The sequence below is a fragment of the Pteropus vampyrus genome, unplaced genomic scaffold (assembly GCF_000151845.1).
Source record: "Pteropus vampyrus isolate Shadow unplaced genomic scaffold, Pvam_2.0 Scaffold11, whole genome shotgun sequence".
Lineage (NCBI taxonomy): Eukaryota > Metazoa > Chordata > Mammalia > Chiroptera > Pteropodidae > Pteropus > Pteropus vampyrus.
In genome coordinates this window covers 6,655,599-6,669,692 of record NW_011888792.1, presented here as the reverse complement: position 1 = coordinate 6,669,692, position 14,094 = coordinate 6,655,599, and the positions used below count along the sequence as shown (strand labels likewise).

Genomic DNA, 14,094 nt, shown 5'->3' with positions numbered 1-14,094 from the left:
TAGATTTAGTAGAAATGAGGTTGAGAGGATGGGAAAGGGTTATTAGAGAGTGAGATTTAGGTGCTTAAGATTTTTAATGTGGAACATAATATAGCAAAATATAATTATATTGAACTTAATTAAAGTTGATGTCCTAGTGTATCTTAGGCCATAGACAGTTTCATTTTATGACACAGATTTAATCATTCTCATTACCTTTTTTGTTGTCATAAAATCAAGTAAAAGGATTCTCTTCTAGATTTTTTAGAGTTATCTGCTCTAGTATATGTCAACTTACCATGATAGGCAAGAATAAGGGGCCCATTGTAGGAAAGCTGCCCCCAGCTTACAGAATCCTCTTTTTTACATGGCTTATTTCAGAGTGGATATTAGCATTTTACTCATATTTATATAGTTTTAGAGAGTCCAAACATTATAGAAGTTTTGGTGGGTGATCAGTCAAATGCCTTCTGAGTATTCTTTTTTTCTGTTATATAGTCTAGGTTAAAAATATGCACACTGATTTAGTAAAACCAAAGAAAATCAGATATAAGGAGTCTATTATTTAAATAGAAAAGTATTCTTTACTACCAAATATTAGATAGTGATAGATGATAGCTAGATAGAGACACAGTTTTAATTTTGAACTTGTTGAAGAACTCTTTTGAAGCAAGGTAACATAGTTGACTAGTTTTGCTTATGCTTCTCCAACTTTTCTGTCTTTTTTTCTAAATCAGCAGAGCAAGGTCTGCAGATGTAATTTTCTCTTTCAGAGTGAATGCTGAAGCAAATTGCCTCACCTTACTTTGAGTTTGCTGCTGACCCCTTTAAGTTCCAGTCACTGCTTGTGAACCGAAGTTTTCAGCTTTGCACCTCTTTAGTATTTATTTAAAGCTGTCTTCCTGTGGAATGGATGCTCAGTACATTAAAGCTATGCACAAAATCATGACAGAATGACCAGAAAGTTTTCTTTTGGTCATTAATCTCCAAATGTCCCTTTCTAATATAAGCCCACAATGGAAGAACTTGGTAACTCCCTGAAACAGAATGAAATACAAATTTTATGGCCCTTAAAGGTAGAACTCCTCAAAGCAAATCTAGTAGCACAAACTCCTTCTTTTTCACTTAAACCAAATATCCATTTTTCCTTACAGCATTAATAGAGAATTTATCAAAAGAAAGGAATTCTCATTAAAGTTTAATTAGATGTTAAGAGAAATAAGCTAAATGAAAGAATAAAAAGGAGCTAAAATAAAAAATAAGCTACATGAAAGAATAATTTCAGGCATAATTTGATAAAGAATGTCCACCAATGTGTTAAAATATAGAATAAAAGAAAAGTTAGGCAAAAAAGGAAAAAAGCAAAGAAGAGAAAAAGAAACAAAATCCTTGAGATACATAAGAAGAAAATGAAAGAAAACAATAAAAAGAAAATTAAAGAGAAAGAATGAAAATACCGCACCATTTTTAAAGCATAGCATTATAATTTTAATAATATTAAAAATATTAAAGGGTGATTAGTAAACAGATTAAAATATTTTCTTAATAAAAGTCATGTTTACATGCCACTATATTTTTATTTAATGTACTGCCACTTTAGTAAAAATATCTATATCTCCTTCCTTATATTGTTGGATGAATTATTTCACATAGATAAGTTCATATGAAAGCAGAATAATCACACAATGTCTCAAATGCAGAGGATTCATTATGTGTGTACATTAATCACAATATTCAATTCTACTCGAATAAACACAATAATAATGCTAACATTTTAACATTTTCTGCATGCCTAACAATTCCATCAATGTTTAAGATTGCCCATTTATTTCAAGTATAATTGGGATAGCCCCAAAAATCTAATGGTTACTTCCTCATTATAGCCACGTGCCCACATTTATTCAAATAGAGAACAATTTCTGCAGCATTCTTTAAATATTAAGTAAATAAGTAAGTAAGTAAATAAATAAATAAATAAATAAATAAATAAATAAATTTTAAATAAATAAAGTATCTGATTGTGATTGCTGTTTTGTAGGTTCAGACATTTTAATGCATTCTTCCCTGGAAAAAATAACTAGGAACAACAATCACAGGCAAAACTTTGCAACACCAATTGCCTTGAAAAGGAAACAAATATTTCACACACACACAAGAAAAAATACTGTCCATTCCTGTCAGCCTTTTCAACCTCTTTTGTGTTCCAAGAAATTGCGAGTAATGAAAACAGGGCAGAGCCAATCAAATGGGTGTGTATACTAGTGCACTGTGAGAGTTGAAAGCTCTGCATTTAAAATAAGGTTTATGCATAATTCATAGACTATGCATGTTTATGTAAATTACCAAAGGCGGAAGTGTATACGAAACCAGAATCTGAGGTAAAATGACGATGTTTTAATATACTGCTGGACTTGCATCTTGCCAATTCAAACATCCTCCCGTTATACTATTCTTGAAAATTATATCATGTGCCAGCTCACACTAGGAACCTAATAAAACTTTGAGGCTTACACACATTGTATATTTTTCAACATTTCTTTCAGATTCCATATATTATTAAACACTGAAACTTAGCCATGTGTAATTCAGACAGCCTAGGAATAAAGATGTACACATATATTCCTATTAATGGGTGTTAGATAAGTTGAGAGAAATAGAAACAATGCCTAGAAATTTAACTTAAAGAAAGGAAGGATTTTAAATGTATGGGGATTTTCACTTTTAAAAAAGAGGAAATGAAGTCTTCCATAAATGGAAACAGAGCCAGTGAATTTTGGAAGGTAAAATATTATTTAGAAGGCAACCTCCTACCTAATGTGGAACACTGGAGTAGTTTCTAGCTGGTGATATTCAGCTCAGACTCATCTTCTAGGTTAAAGTGTTCTTTTGAATCAGTCATTGTGGGCTGCCAGCGGAGAAGAAGAGCTCATTTGCATGAGCTCTCCACCTCCTGGTCAGCTCTGAAAATCTTGGCAGCTTAGCACTGCAATTGGCAAAGAAGCGTTTCAAAAAAAAATTAATAAATAAAGGCTTCCAAAGAAAACACTGTCACTGAATTAAGTCCAATGTACCTGAAATTCATTGCTCTGTTATCTTTTTAAATTGTTATAAATATAGCAGGCATTTTAAAGTCATTTCTGTTTATTCCCTTCCTAATGTACTGTGTGAACCATTTTTCACATGTGTTAACGTACTATATGCAAATGGCATTTAATGTGTTTTATTCACAGAATGCATTTACAAATCATTTTGCGTATGGAGGAAAGCAGTTGCTTCACTTTTGCATGTGCAACTGAAAAGGAGGAGTACATATCACTACATTTTTAAAATGAGAAAAAATTTAAATGAGATGAGGAAAGGCCACAGATGCTATACCAGAAATTTTCTGTTTCTAATTCATCTATTAGTACTTTTTTCTCACTTCATAGACTTTCAAAATCTGGTGCTAAATTTCTCTCCCTAGGAATGTTAAGCTCTTGTCATTAGAAAAAATTATCCCTTTCATTATTGTGTTTAGGTCCATGTGTACTGTTCCTCTTAGAAATTAAAGGAAAAACTCAGAAACAGCAAACACTTTTAGGTGAAGCAAAAATTAATTTAAACATTTGTGTTCCATGTACTACCACAGTCATAGAATAATCTCTTATATATCTAATCATCATGTATTTTATTCATGGCACTTAAAGACGTACAAATAATTTGCAACAAATTTATTATATTTTAAATAGTTCTCATACACTAAACTATGTAAAGTCACCTTTTAAAAAAGAGAGTAGATTAAATATTGAATTAAATATTGTATTAAAATTCCATTTTTATATAAATTAAATACTTAACAAAAATGAACATCTTTAGTTGTGATAAAAATAGAGTGAAAATGTGTATGAAATAATCCTTTTATTCTGCTAATTTATAGAAATAGGTCCCTAAATGATTATTATTTTCATCCCATGTGTAGAATGACCAGGAAAAATGCTGGCAATTACTCCGTGCATGGTGTTCTACCCTGGCATGAAGCTATATCTAATTTGCATATAGCATTGTTGAAAATGAAGCCTATGACATACAGATCATCATCTACATTGGGAATTCACACTGCCAACTGTACTTCCTCATACAAATACACACTGCCACTTATGGATCAAAGGGGGTGTTGCTACTGCGGTCCTAAGCTATTAAAACATGTCATGCTACCAGAATTTTAAACATGTTTTAGAGTAGGGTCCTTTTCATCAGATGGGTGTTTTTTCCCTTATTATGTAAACAAAAGGAATTCTCTTATAAATGTATTCCATAGAAATAATTATCTTTTACCTGCATTGTCATATTTCCCCAAATGAAAAAAGGCATATCGTACGTAATATAAAAATTTTAATTACTTGATATGTTAGTAAATAGCACTTTACATTTTTATATTCCAGGAAGAGAATTTAAAAGTTTTCTTTAAGAATAAGAAAGATCAAAATGTAGAGACAATCCACTAATATTCGAGCAATGGTTTAGTAGTTTCCATGGTGACATAAGTCCACAAATAAAAACTCAAGTGAGACAACTTTGACCTCATCTATATATAAATAAGTAAATCAATAAATAAGGCAAACGAGAATTTTATTTTAAATTACCTGAATAATTATCTCAGTTATTTCCTTCATGTTGCATATATAGTCATTGATTAATTTATCTCCTACTATTCATCGTGGTTTTTAAAAAAAAAACTAAAAATTTTGCTTTATGCATTTTAGAAGACTATGTATTTTAATGTAATGAGAGATTATTATTTCTTGATGTAAATAATAGCTTTCTTGATAACAAAATACCGAATTATGGAACTTGAAGAGAATTAAGCTCTCAGCAGAAAGATATTTTTCTACCAAATTTTTGAAAGAGCATATGAATGTGTTAGAGAATTTACATCTGCCCTATGGGACTATCTATACATTATTTGTCAAGACTTGCCTATCAAGAAATATATAACAGGTATACACTAGAGAATAATTTATAAAGTATGCTTAGAAGATATTTCTCCAATGCCCTCACCTATTACCTTTTTTGTCCTCTAATTTTCATGAGGCTCCGTTGTGCATCTTATTTTTTATTTAATGAAAAAGCTGAGTAATTGGTTATAGAAGATGAGAGAAAAATCAGTCAAATGTGGATTAGGCTGGACTGATAAGACTGAAATGAAGTATGCTTTTGGTTGTGTAATAATTTCCCGCTGTGTTCTAGTTTAAGAAAATGTCCAACATGACACTCCTAGCTTAACTAAGTCACACATTTCATACAGGTTGTATTTTTCAGGTGACACCAAGTTAGAAGGGGTTGCTAACACTTCAGAAGAACAGATCAGAATTCAAAGTGACCTTGATAAATTGAAGAAACAGCATGAACCAGATGAAAATACTGGCTATCCACAGGTCCTACAGGGGAAAAAAATCTAAGCTAGAATTCATCACTCATTAATTTATTCATTCATTAAATATTTATTGAATGCCTACTATGTGCCAACCACAAGCTGGCATTTAACACAAATGCATTTTTAGTACGGAAATCATCCCCCTTCTTCAATGCATGACTGACCCTTTTAGAAAATCAATCTCTTTCGAAATTAAATGTTCCCACATTGTGCAAAACCAATAGACTTAAGCAGAAAAAATACAAGTCAAGAAATATCAACATCATACTGATACACACACATACTTATTCATACAATCTTCATTCTTTTTAAAGATGAGTCATTTTTGGGAGACAAAATATGTCATATTTAATGTTTAACTTTTGGTTACCATAAAGTTATAATAAAAGTAATTTTAAAATATTTTACTGGTTCAGTTCCAGAATACAGTAGTTCCCCTTACTTGTGGTTTTTCTTTCTGTAGTTTTAGTTACCCATGGTCATTTAAATAGTAAATGAAAAATTTCACAAGTAAACAATTCATAAACTTTAAATTGTACGCCATTCTGAGTTTCGTGATGGTTCTCACACCATCCTGCTCAGGACTCATCCCTTTGCCCAGCATATCCACACTGTATTCACTCCCTGCCAGTTAGTCACTGAGTGTCCTATGTTGGTTATCAGATTGACTATCATAGTATCTCAGTGCTTATGTTTAAGTAACTCTTATTTTACTTAATAATAGCCCCCCAAGCACAAGAGTAGTGATGCCGGCAATTTAGATATGCCAAAGAGAAACTATGAAGTGTTTTCTTTAGGTGAAAAGGTGAGTATAGTACAGTAAGATATTTTGAGAGATGGGCCACATTCACCTAACTTTTATTACAGTATATTATTATAATTGTTCTATTTTATTATTAGTTATCATTGTTAGTCTCTTACTGTGACTAATTTACCAACTAAACTTTATCATAGATCTGTGCGTATAGGAAAAAACAGTATATATGGGGTTCAGTACAATCTGTGGATTCAGGCAGCCACTGGAGTCTTGGATCATATCATTCACAGATAACAAAGGACTACTGTACTCAATTCACTTTTAAAAATTGGATTTCAGTCTACAGCCATGCTACCCTGAACAAGCCCAATCCTGTCTGATCTCAGAAGCTAAGCAGGGTCGAGCCTGGTTAGTACTTGGATGGGAGACCACCTAGGAAGACCAGGTGCTGTAGGCGTTAAAAAAAATAAGGGATTGTAAACTGACAAGGTCCTTGCAATCTGTGAGGTCAACCACGGATTGCCTCACCTAAAAAAAAAAATTTTTTTTTAATTAAAATTTGATTTCAGTAGTGTCTTACCTTTGTTTCCACCCAGGCTGCCTTGAAGAAACATGAATCCTGGTTTATATGGGACAGTCTACACCTAATACCCCAGCATAATTACTAATCTCTTTCAGAAGTGATCAGTTTAAACAATAAGTTTTGTGATCTCCCTACCTTGAGGTATCTCTTCACCTCTACCTAAGCACTGTGCCTTTTAATGGGGTCTAATAAGATGCCATTCCTGCCTTTGGTGAGTTGGCGGGACACTGGGGGAGACATAAATATCAACAAATCTTTTCAGGAGAAATTAAGGGCCTGAAGAATGAACAAATTTCACACAAAAGTACAGATAAAAGGGAACCAGTATTCAAGAAGCCATGAAAGCTGTCAAACTTGAAAAAAGAGGACAGCAAAGCCTGACAACTTAGACACAGTTCATCTTTGACAAAAAAAAAAAAAAAAACCACTTTAAATAGGTATATTTAACTTGAAGACTATGTTCCAGAGATAAAACAGAAATGATAACAGTACAGAATAGTGACATTTATAAATAAGCAATATATACCTACATATAATGAAAAATATTTTATTACTTTCCCACCTTTTCACCATTCCTTGAAAATGGGTAACCAATATTCCATAACTGTGCTATCTGGATTAGATTTCTCATAATCTTTTTCTCTCAATTTTGTAACATTAGGTGTGAGGCAAGAAAGAGTTAAATTTTAAACAGCCACTGATATGCTCTCTAAAGCAATTATTCCTTCTGTCACCAAGAGATAAATGTACTACCACAAGACATTACAAATGTGCTCTTCTAGACTCTAATACAAATTACTGTCAGACCACACCACTTAAAGGCTTCCTCCTCTTATTTAGTAAAGCCAATTTCTTATTATTTTTTTTTTATGTATAAAGAAGAAAGTATCTTGTTCTAATGATTGTTGAACATATTTTAACAATTTTCAACTCTTTTAAAATAACATTAACTGCTTATTAACTTAACGTTATTTAATACTGAAACTTATGGACATTCTGGGACAAGTTGGTAGGGAAGAGAGCCTTTGGTATAGGGTAGATTTTCTACCATCTGTTAAGGTTGTGGAAAGTACCTCAATCAATGAAAGAAACTCCAAAGTTAGTCCTAACCCCAAACAAGCTTCATGAAGAAGAATTTAAACTGCAAAAATTAGAGTAGAGGTTTATCTCCTTATAATCTCCCAAGCAGAAATGATCTCAGAGTTGTTCAGAGGATGTCAGTCTGCCAAGATATTGTGAACACAATGCATGTGAGTAAATTTGCACAATAATTTTTTCAATTCTTTGGGCCTGTGAAAAGATAACTAATTGGCCACTCATTTGGGGGAAGCTGAAATTAAAAACTGAACAACTTGGCCTTGAAAAGTTACCATGAATTAGGCTACTGGGCCAAGCAAGTTTGTGAGAGAGCACTGACTTTTTAAAGTAAAGGACTCCAATCTGTAGAGTAAAGAACGATGTAGAAATACAGAGCAAAGAAAAGATTTGACATAAGCCCAAGACTAACTAGTCCTTTAGGTATGTTTCCAGACCAGCCTTGCAGGGCCTCTGGGTTCCAGTCCCAGACATCTACTCTAACCACCAATCTTCTATAATTATTATAATTTACAGCTCTCTTGTTTTTCAACTAAAAAAAAAAAAAATCTCAGAAAAAAAGTTAAGAATTAAATGTATGGATATGTAAAGTGTGGACAGAGAAATTGTCTTGAGTACAGAGTAGAGGCTGTGTATTAAAATTAATGGGAAATAGGTTAAGTTCTATGCTGAGACTTAGAAAATCTGGCTTTGAGATCATTTATCATGAAAAAAAATCTCTACACTTGATTTGAAAAACTTTTACTAAGTTTAGAATAGGGGACCACAAGCCCTTGGCCTTTTCTCCCACAAGATGGTTTATACAAGATATAACAATGGCAGGAAACAGAAGCATGGAATATTTTGCAAGTCATGCTTTCGTTCGGGTAAACGATGTCTACTTTCTACTTCATAATAGTTATATTAGATATTAAACCCATTTATGAGTGCCCTAAGAACAGTTATATTTAGATGCTATCACTTTCAATTACATATTCGTAAAAGAGGGAATCCCATCACCTCACTTTTTTTTTTTTTTTTTGTAGTCAGCAGATCATTCACCCACAGGTTGGGCTGTGGACAACTGGTTCTTTTAGGTAGCTCCTCATAACACTGAGATGAATCTTATTGGAATATTCTCTTCAAATTGTTCATGCAATTTTTTAAACTAAATTTATTGGGGTGACATTGGTTAATAAAATTATATAGGTTTCAAGTACACGGATTCAATAATATGCCATATGTATATTATATTATGTGTTTACCATCCAAAGTTAAATTTTCTTCTGTCACCATATGGTAATAAAAGGAAATATATGGGAACTAATTGGAATTTTGAAACAACAAAAAAAGAGCAAAGAGCCAACACTCAATATACATACCATCTACTATGTAAAATTAATTCTAATTAGTACTTAATGCCACCTAATTGCACTCTTATAATGATAGAAATGGTAAATTTTATGTTATGAACTACAATTTAAAAAATGAACTCAAGTTAAAAATAAAAAAGACCTTTTTTAAAAAAGAAAAATCCTTTGATTTATTTCTGCCTCTTAAAATTCTGAATTTTAGAGCCAGCCATTTGTGAAAAACAAATTAATTAGGACCTGACTGGAGAAAGATATCCTAATCTAGGTTTTCTAAAATAGGTAGGATAAGGCTAGAGTAAGGCAGGTCTTGAGAATATGTTAGTGTTATCTTAGGAATGCATTTTAAATAAAACAAGCTTAGTCCTCAGCCCATCTTTATTTTTGAGGTCTTTATTGCCATTATGGGGAGAGTTAAAATAAATGACCAAGTAAAAAGAAGAGGAGACAGGTGATAATTAAGAGCGGAAAAAATTAATTTTTAAACATTCAGAAGCCCTTGAGTATAATGATTGCTTTGCTACAACTGCAGTGATAGGAGGACTATTAATTTGTTTAAAAAGAAAAAGAAAAATATTGTTGGCACATCAAAGAATTAAGCAAAATAATTCTTGCTTATATGTTGAAAGTATGGTTAGGACGACTCTCAAATAAACTAAGATCTCATTATCCCTATAGAGAATGGCATTTTTCAAAAGACCAGATAGCATCAGAACCATATTTCATGATGTATTTTTTTATTTCCTTTCAATTGACCATCCAATGCTGAGGGAATTCAGGTATTCTTTATATAGTGCAAGCCAATATGTTAAATTCCCTACCAAAAAAATGTATGTAGTAGGGAATTAATTCAGCTAAATTAACATTTTTAGGGACCATTTAACAGGCCTGTGTTACCTCTCTGTGCTGCTCTGCAATGCTAGTCTCATGCTCTCCTTTTCCATTCGGTGTTCTTTGCCAAAAACAACCTTTTCCTCTTGCTTCCTTGGTCTCTGTCAAATACCAAGCAAGAGATCATCAATTAAAAACTGAAAGTGATAACAAACTACCAGCTGTCAGATTGTTGTAAAAGCAGCAGATCTGTTTCCTCAGGAAAAAAATGGCAGACAGAGGCTCCACTTTGAATAGAATGATATATTTCTAAAGAATTATAACAAAATATTTTCTTCTCCATTTTGTAGAAAATAAAAGACAAAGATATGAAAAACTTATGAGGCTTTGCTCTTGATTTTCATTTTAGTGACATGTTGACCTAAGTCCAAAGACAGAAATAAATAACTTTAATTAAGATTCTAGATAATAAAGATAATAAAGGTTTTCCTCCTACTTTCCTTTCACAGAAATAACAAATGAAAGCATCATGGCTATGTGCATCAGCTCTGAGCATTAGAAGGTATTTCCCATCCGGGCTTCCCTTCTCTTTCCATCACCCCTTGCTTGTTGGTAGAACATATATTGGCACGGCCTTTTGGGAATATCTTTAAAATATAAAATACACATACTCCTTGATCCTGAAACTTGTATACATATTTCTGTAGGATTGATTTTGAGAAAGAGAAAAGCAGCCTCTGACATCCAGAAACTGGCCTAACCCAGCTTAGGCCTTAACGGTGCTAGTTACTTGCCTGGCACCCATAGCTAGATGGAGGTATTCTGTTGGTCGTAAACAATCTGATAGAACGCCAACATCGGACAAGGTTACTTTGTGTCTGTGATGAAGTAAGACCAAAGCAAATAAAACAAAAGACAACTTCCTAGAATCTTATCCATAATTGCCCAAATTCTCTAAGTGCTTTCTACCACCCTCTTACTAAAATTTCCCATGGTTCCCCATATGGTGTCTCCTTTACTGCAACAAGCAATAAGCCCAACTTTCTGGTGTTTTTTGGCATGAAGGGAGGAATAGTTCTTAGTTCTTAGAGGAAGAATGTTGTTTATATCAAAATCTATAATAGCAAAAATTAGCGACAATCTATTTAATCTGAAATATGAAAATACTTCAATAAGTTATGACACACTCATTTTATGAAATAGCCTTTGAAGAGTAAGTTAGATTAATCATTATTGGAATGGAGGTGGTAGTGTCTCTAAGACATGATGTTATATTAGAGGAGAGAGCAAGCAAGTAAAATAAACTTACAAAGAATAGGATACGATTCTGCGTTTAAAGAAAAACAAATGTGGTGTGTGTGCGTGTGTGTGTAGTAAAAGTTCTGGAAGAAGAATGACCATCAAATTTTTAACAATTACATAGGAAAGAAGTAAAAAGGAAACTTTTATATTCAACTTGTACACATTTATATTGTTTTAATTTTGACAAGATTTTGTCATTTTATAAGTTTTAGGAAAGACTAATTTTTAAAAATTGGCTTCTCAATAAACAAATACCCATATTATCTATATCTATCTATATAATGTATATGTACATTATATATATATTGAGGAGGTTATATATACACATCTCTGCATCTGCACATATATAAATATATATCTCTGTGATATATATATATCCCTAAGTCATTTGGTGCAGGCCTAACAGTATTTATAATAGCTATATAATATTCCATAACAAAGATGCTAAGAGGTTATTCATCTATTCTCCTATTGATAGATATTTGTTTTATGTACTTCCTGGCCATTATATATAATATATATATTTCCTTGTATGTGTATACTTTCATTTTAATACTTTTTATCCTATGGCATAAAATGATAGGAATGGGCTTTGGGGATCAAAAGGCATAGGCGAGTCTCAATTTTAATAGATATTGACAGAGTTTTACTTAAAATAATTCATATTTTTACCAGCAGTGTTTCAGAATACCCTTTCCCCTAAATCCTGGTCACCAGTAGGTGTCACCTCTTTTTGCCAAGCAGATATAAAGTAATAACCTATTTTTACATTATTTTGCTTTTCATAAAAATGGTTGAGTATATATTCATTTCTTTATTAGTAATTTTGAATTTACTTGTCCGTGAATTGCCTTAATAGCCATTGTTCACTTTTCCATTTTTACTAATTTTGTTAATAACTTAATGAGTTCTCTATTATAGAAAAAGCTTTAATTTGAAATATTTTTTCACATTTTCTCTTCTATTTACTTTTGTTTAAGTATCTTTTTATTTTTATTGTATTTTTTTTAAAACTTTTAAAGTATAGTTGGCATAAAATAGTATAGAGTTTCAGGTGTACAACATAGTATACATTTGTATACATTATGATGTGATCACCATTCTAAATCTAGTAACCATAGGTCACCATGCCAAGATATTACATATTATTGACTATGTTCTCTGTGTTGTATACTACATCTTCATTACTTATTTTATAACTAAAAGTTTGTACTGTAACAGAGTGAAATGCTTCATCTCTCTGACTCTACTTTGTTCAAGCCTGCTTTGTTCTCATGGCTTTCAGACTAATAGCTTCTTAGTTTTGCATATAGACATGCTAATCATTAGAGGAATTCTACTTATTGCTTGGGGAGATAAGGAAAGTATTTATTGCTTATCAGAGATTTGCAGGAACCTTGTGACTGGACTCACATTAAAAAGCATAAAATCTTCCTCAAGTCCCATCTGGAACCCAGATGTCTTCAGTGGTCAACCACCTCTCGGCTCCTCTCATATCCCCTTCCCATGACATAAAAGATGCCTGAAGTCTGTATTTTCTTAAGATGGAGTTGAGGTACCACTAGGTCTCCCATCTTTTAGGTTGGTACTTTCTCAGTCAATAAAACTTTCCTTAATCTAAACTCTGAGGTTTTGAGTTTTGGCCTTTTGAAGTATCGGGCACACAGACTTTGGACCGGTAAAACTGCCTCTTATTCCCCTTCACCTTTTCCTCCCATGCACCCATGCCTGCCCCTCTGGCAATCAGCAGTTTATCTCTCTTTGTTTGAGTCTTTTTGTTTTGCTTTGTTCGTTCATTTGCCTTTTTTTTTTTTTTTAAGATTCTACATATAAATGAAATCATATGATATTCATCTTTCTCCGGCTGACTTATTTCACTTAGCATAATACCCTCTAGGTCCATCCATGTTGTTGCAAATGGCAATATTTCATTCTTTTTTATGGCTGAGTAATATTATATTGTAAATATGTACTACATCTTCTTATCCACTCATTTATTAATGAGCACCTAGGTTGCTTCCATCTATTGGCTATTGTAAATAATGCTGCAGCAAATACAGGGGTACATATATCTTTTTGAATTAGTGTTTTTTCTTCAGATAAATACCCAAGAGTACAATTGCTTGGTGAAATGGTAGTTCTATTTTTAATTTTTTGAGGAATCTCCATACTTTTTTCATAGTGGCTGAACCAATTTACAGTTCCACCAACGGTGTGCAAGGGTTTTTTTCTCCACATCCTTTCCAGTACTTGTTATTTTGTTGACCTTTCATGATAGCCATTCCTACAGGTATGAAGCGGTATCTCTTTGCAGTTTTGATTTGCATTTCCCTGACAATTAGTGACTTTGAGAATTTTTTCATAGGTCTGTAAGCCATCTATTATCTTGCTGTTTTAAAAACATATTGTTAAGCGTGCATTGTTTTCTTTAATGGTTCTTCTCTTGATTAAAATGTTATCTCTAATACCTCAGCATTATTCTCCTAAATTTCTTTTTAAAATTTGTACTGTTTTTACATGCACATTTTTACCCTATCTGGAATTAAGTTTTATAGTTTACAAAAGGAAAGAGATAATTCAATTTTCCTCCAAATGAATAACCTTTTGTGACACTTAAGAATGTAACTTTTCCTCCCAAAATTGATAAACTATCTTTCATATATTAGAGTGTCATATGTGCTGATCCCATATATCCTGAGATCTCTATTCTGACTCATTTTCCTAATTTACTACATTCACCAGGAGCCCCAAACTAGTTGAATAATAATAACAGTATACATTATTA

At 32.4% G+C, this 14,094-nt stretch overlaps 1 pseudogene; it reads left to right on the top strand.

Annotated features, from left to right (window-relative positions):
* Positions 1-6,487: 6,487 nt before the first annotated feature.
* Positions 6,488-6,606, top strand: LOC111731899 (annotated as a pseudogene).
* The last annotated feature ends 7,488 nt before the right edge of the window (positions 6,607-14,094 follow it).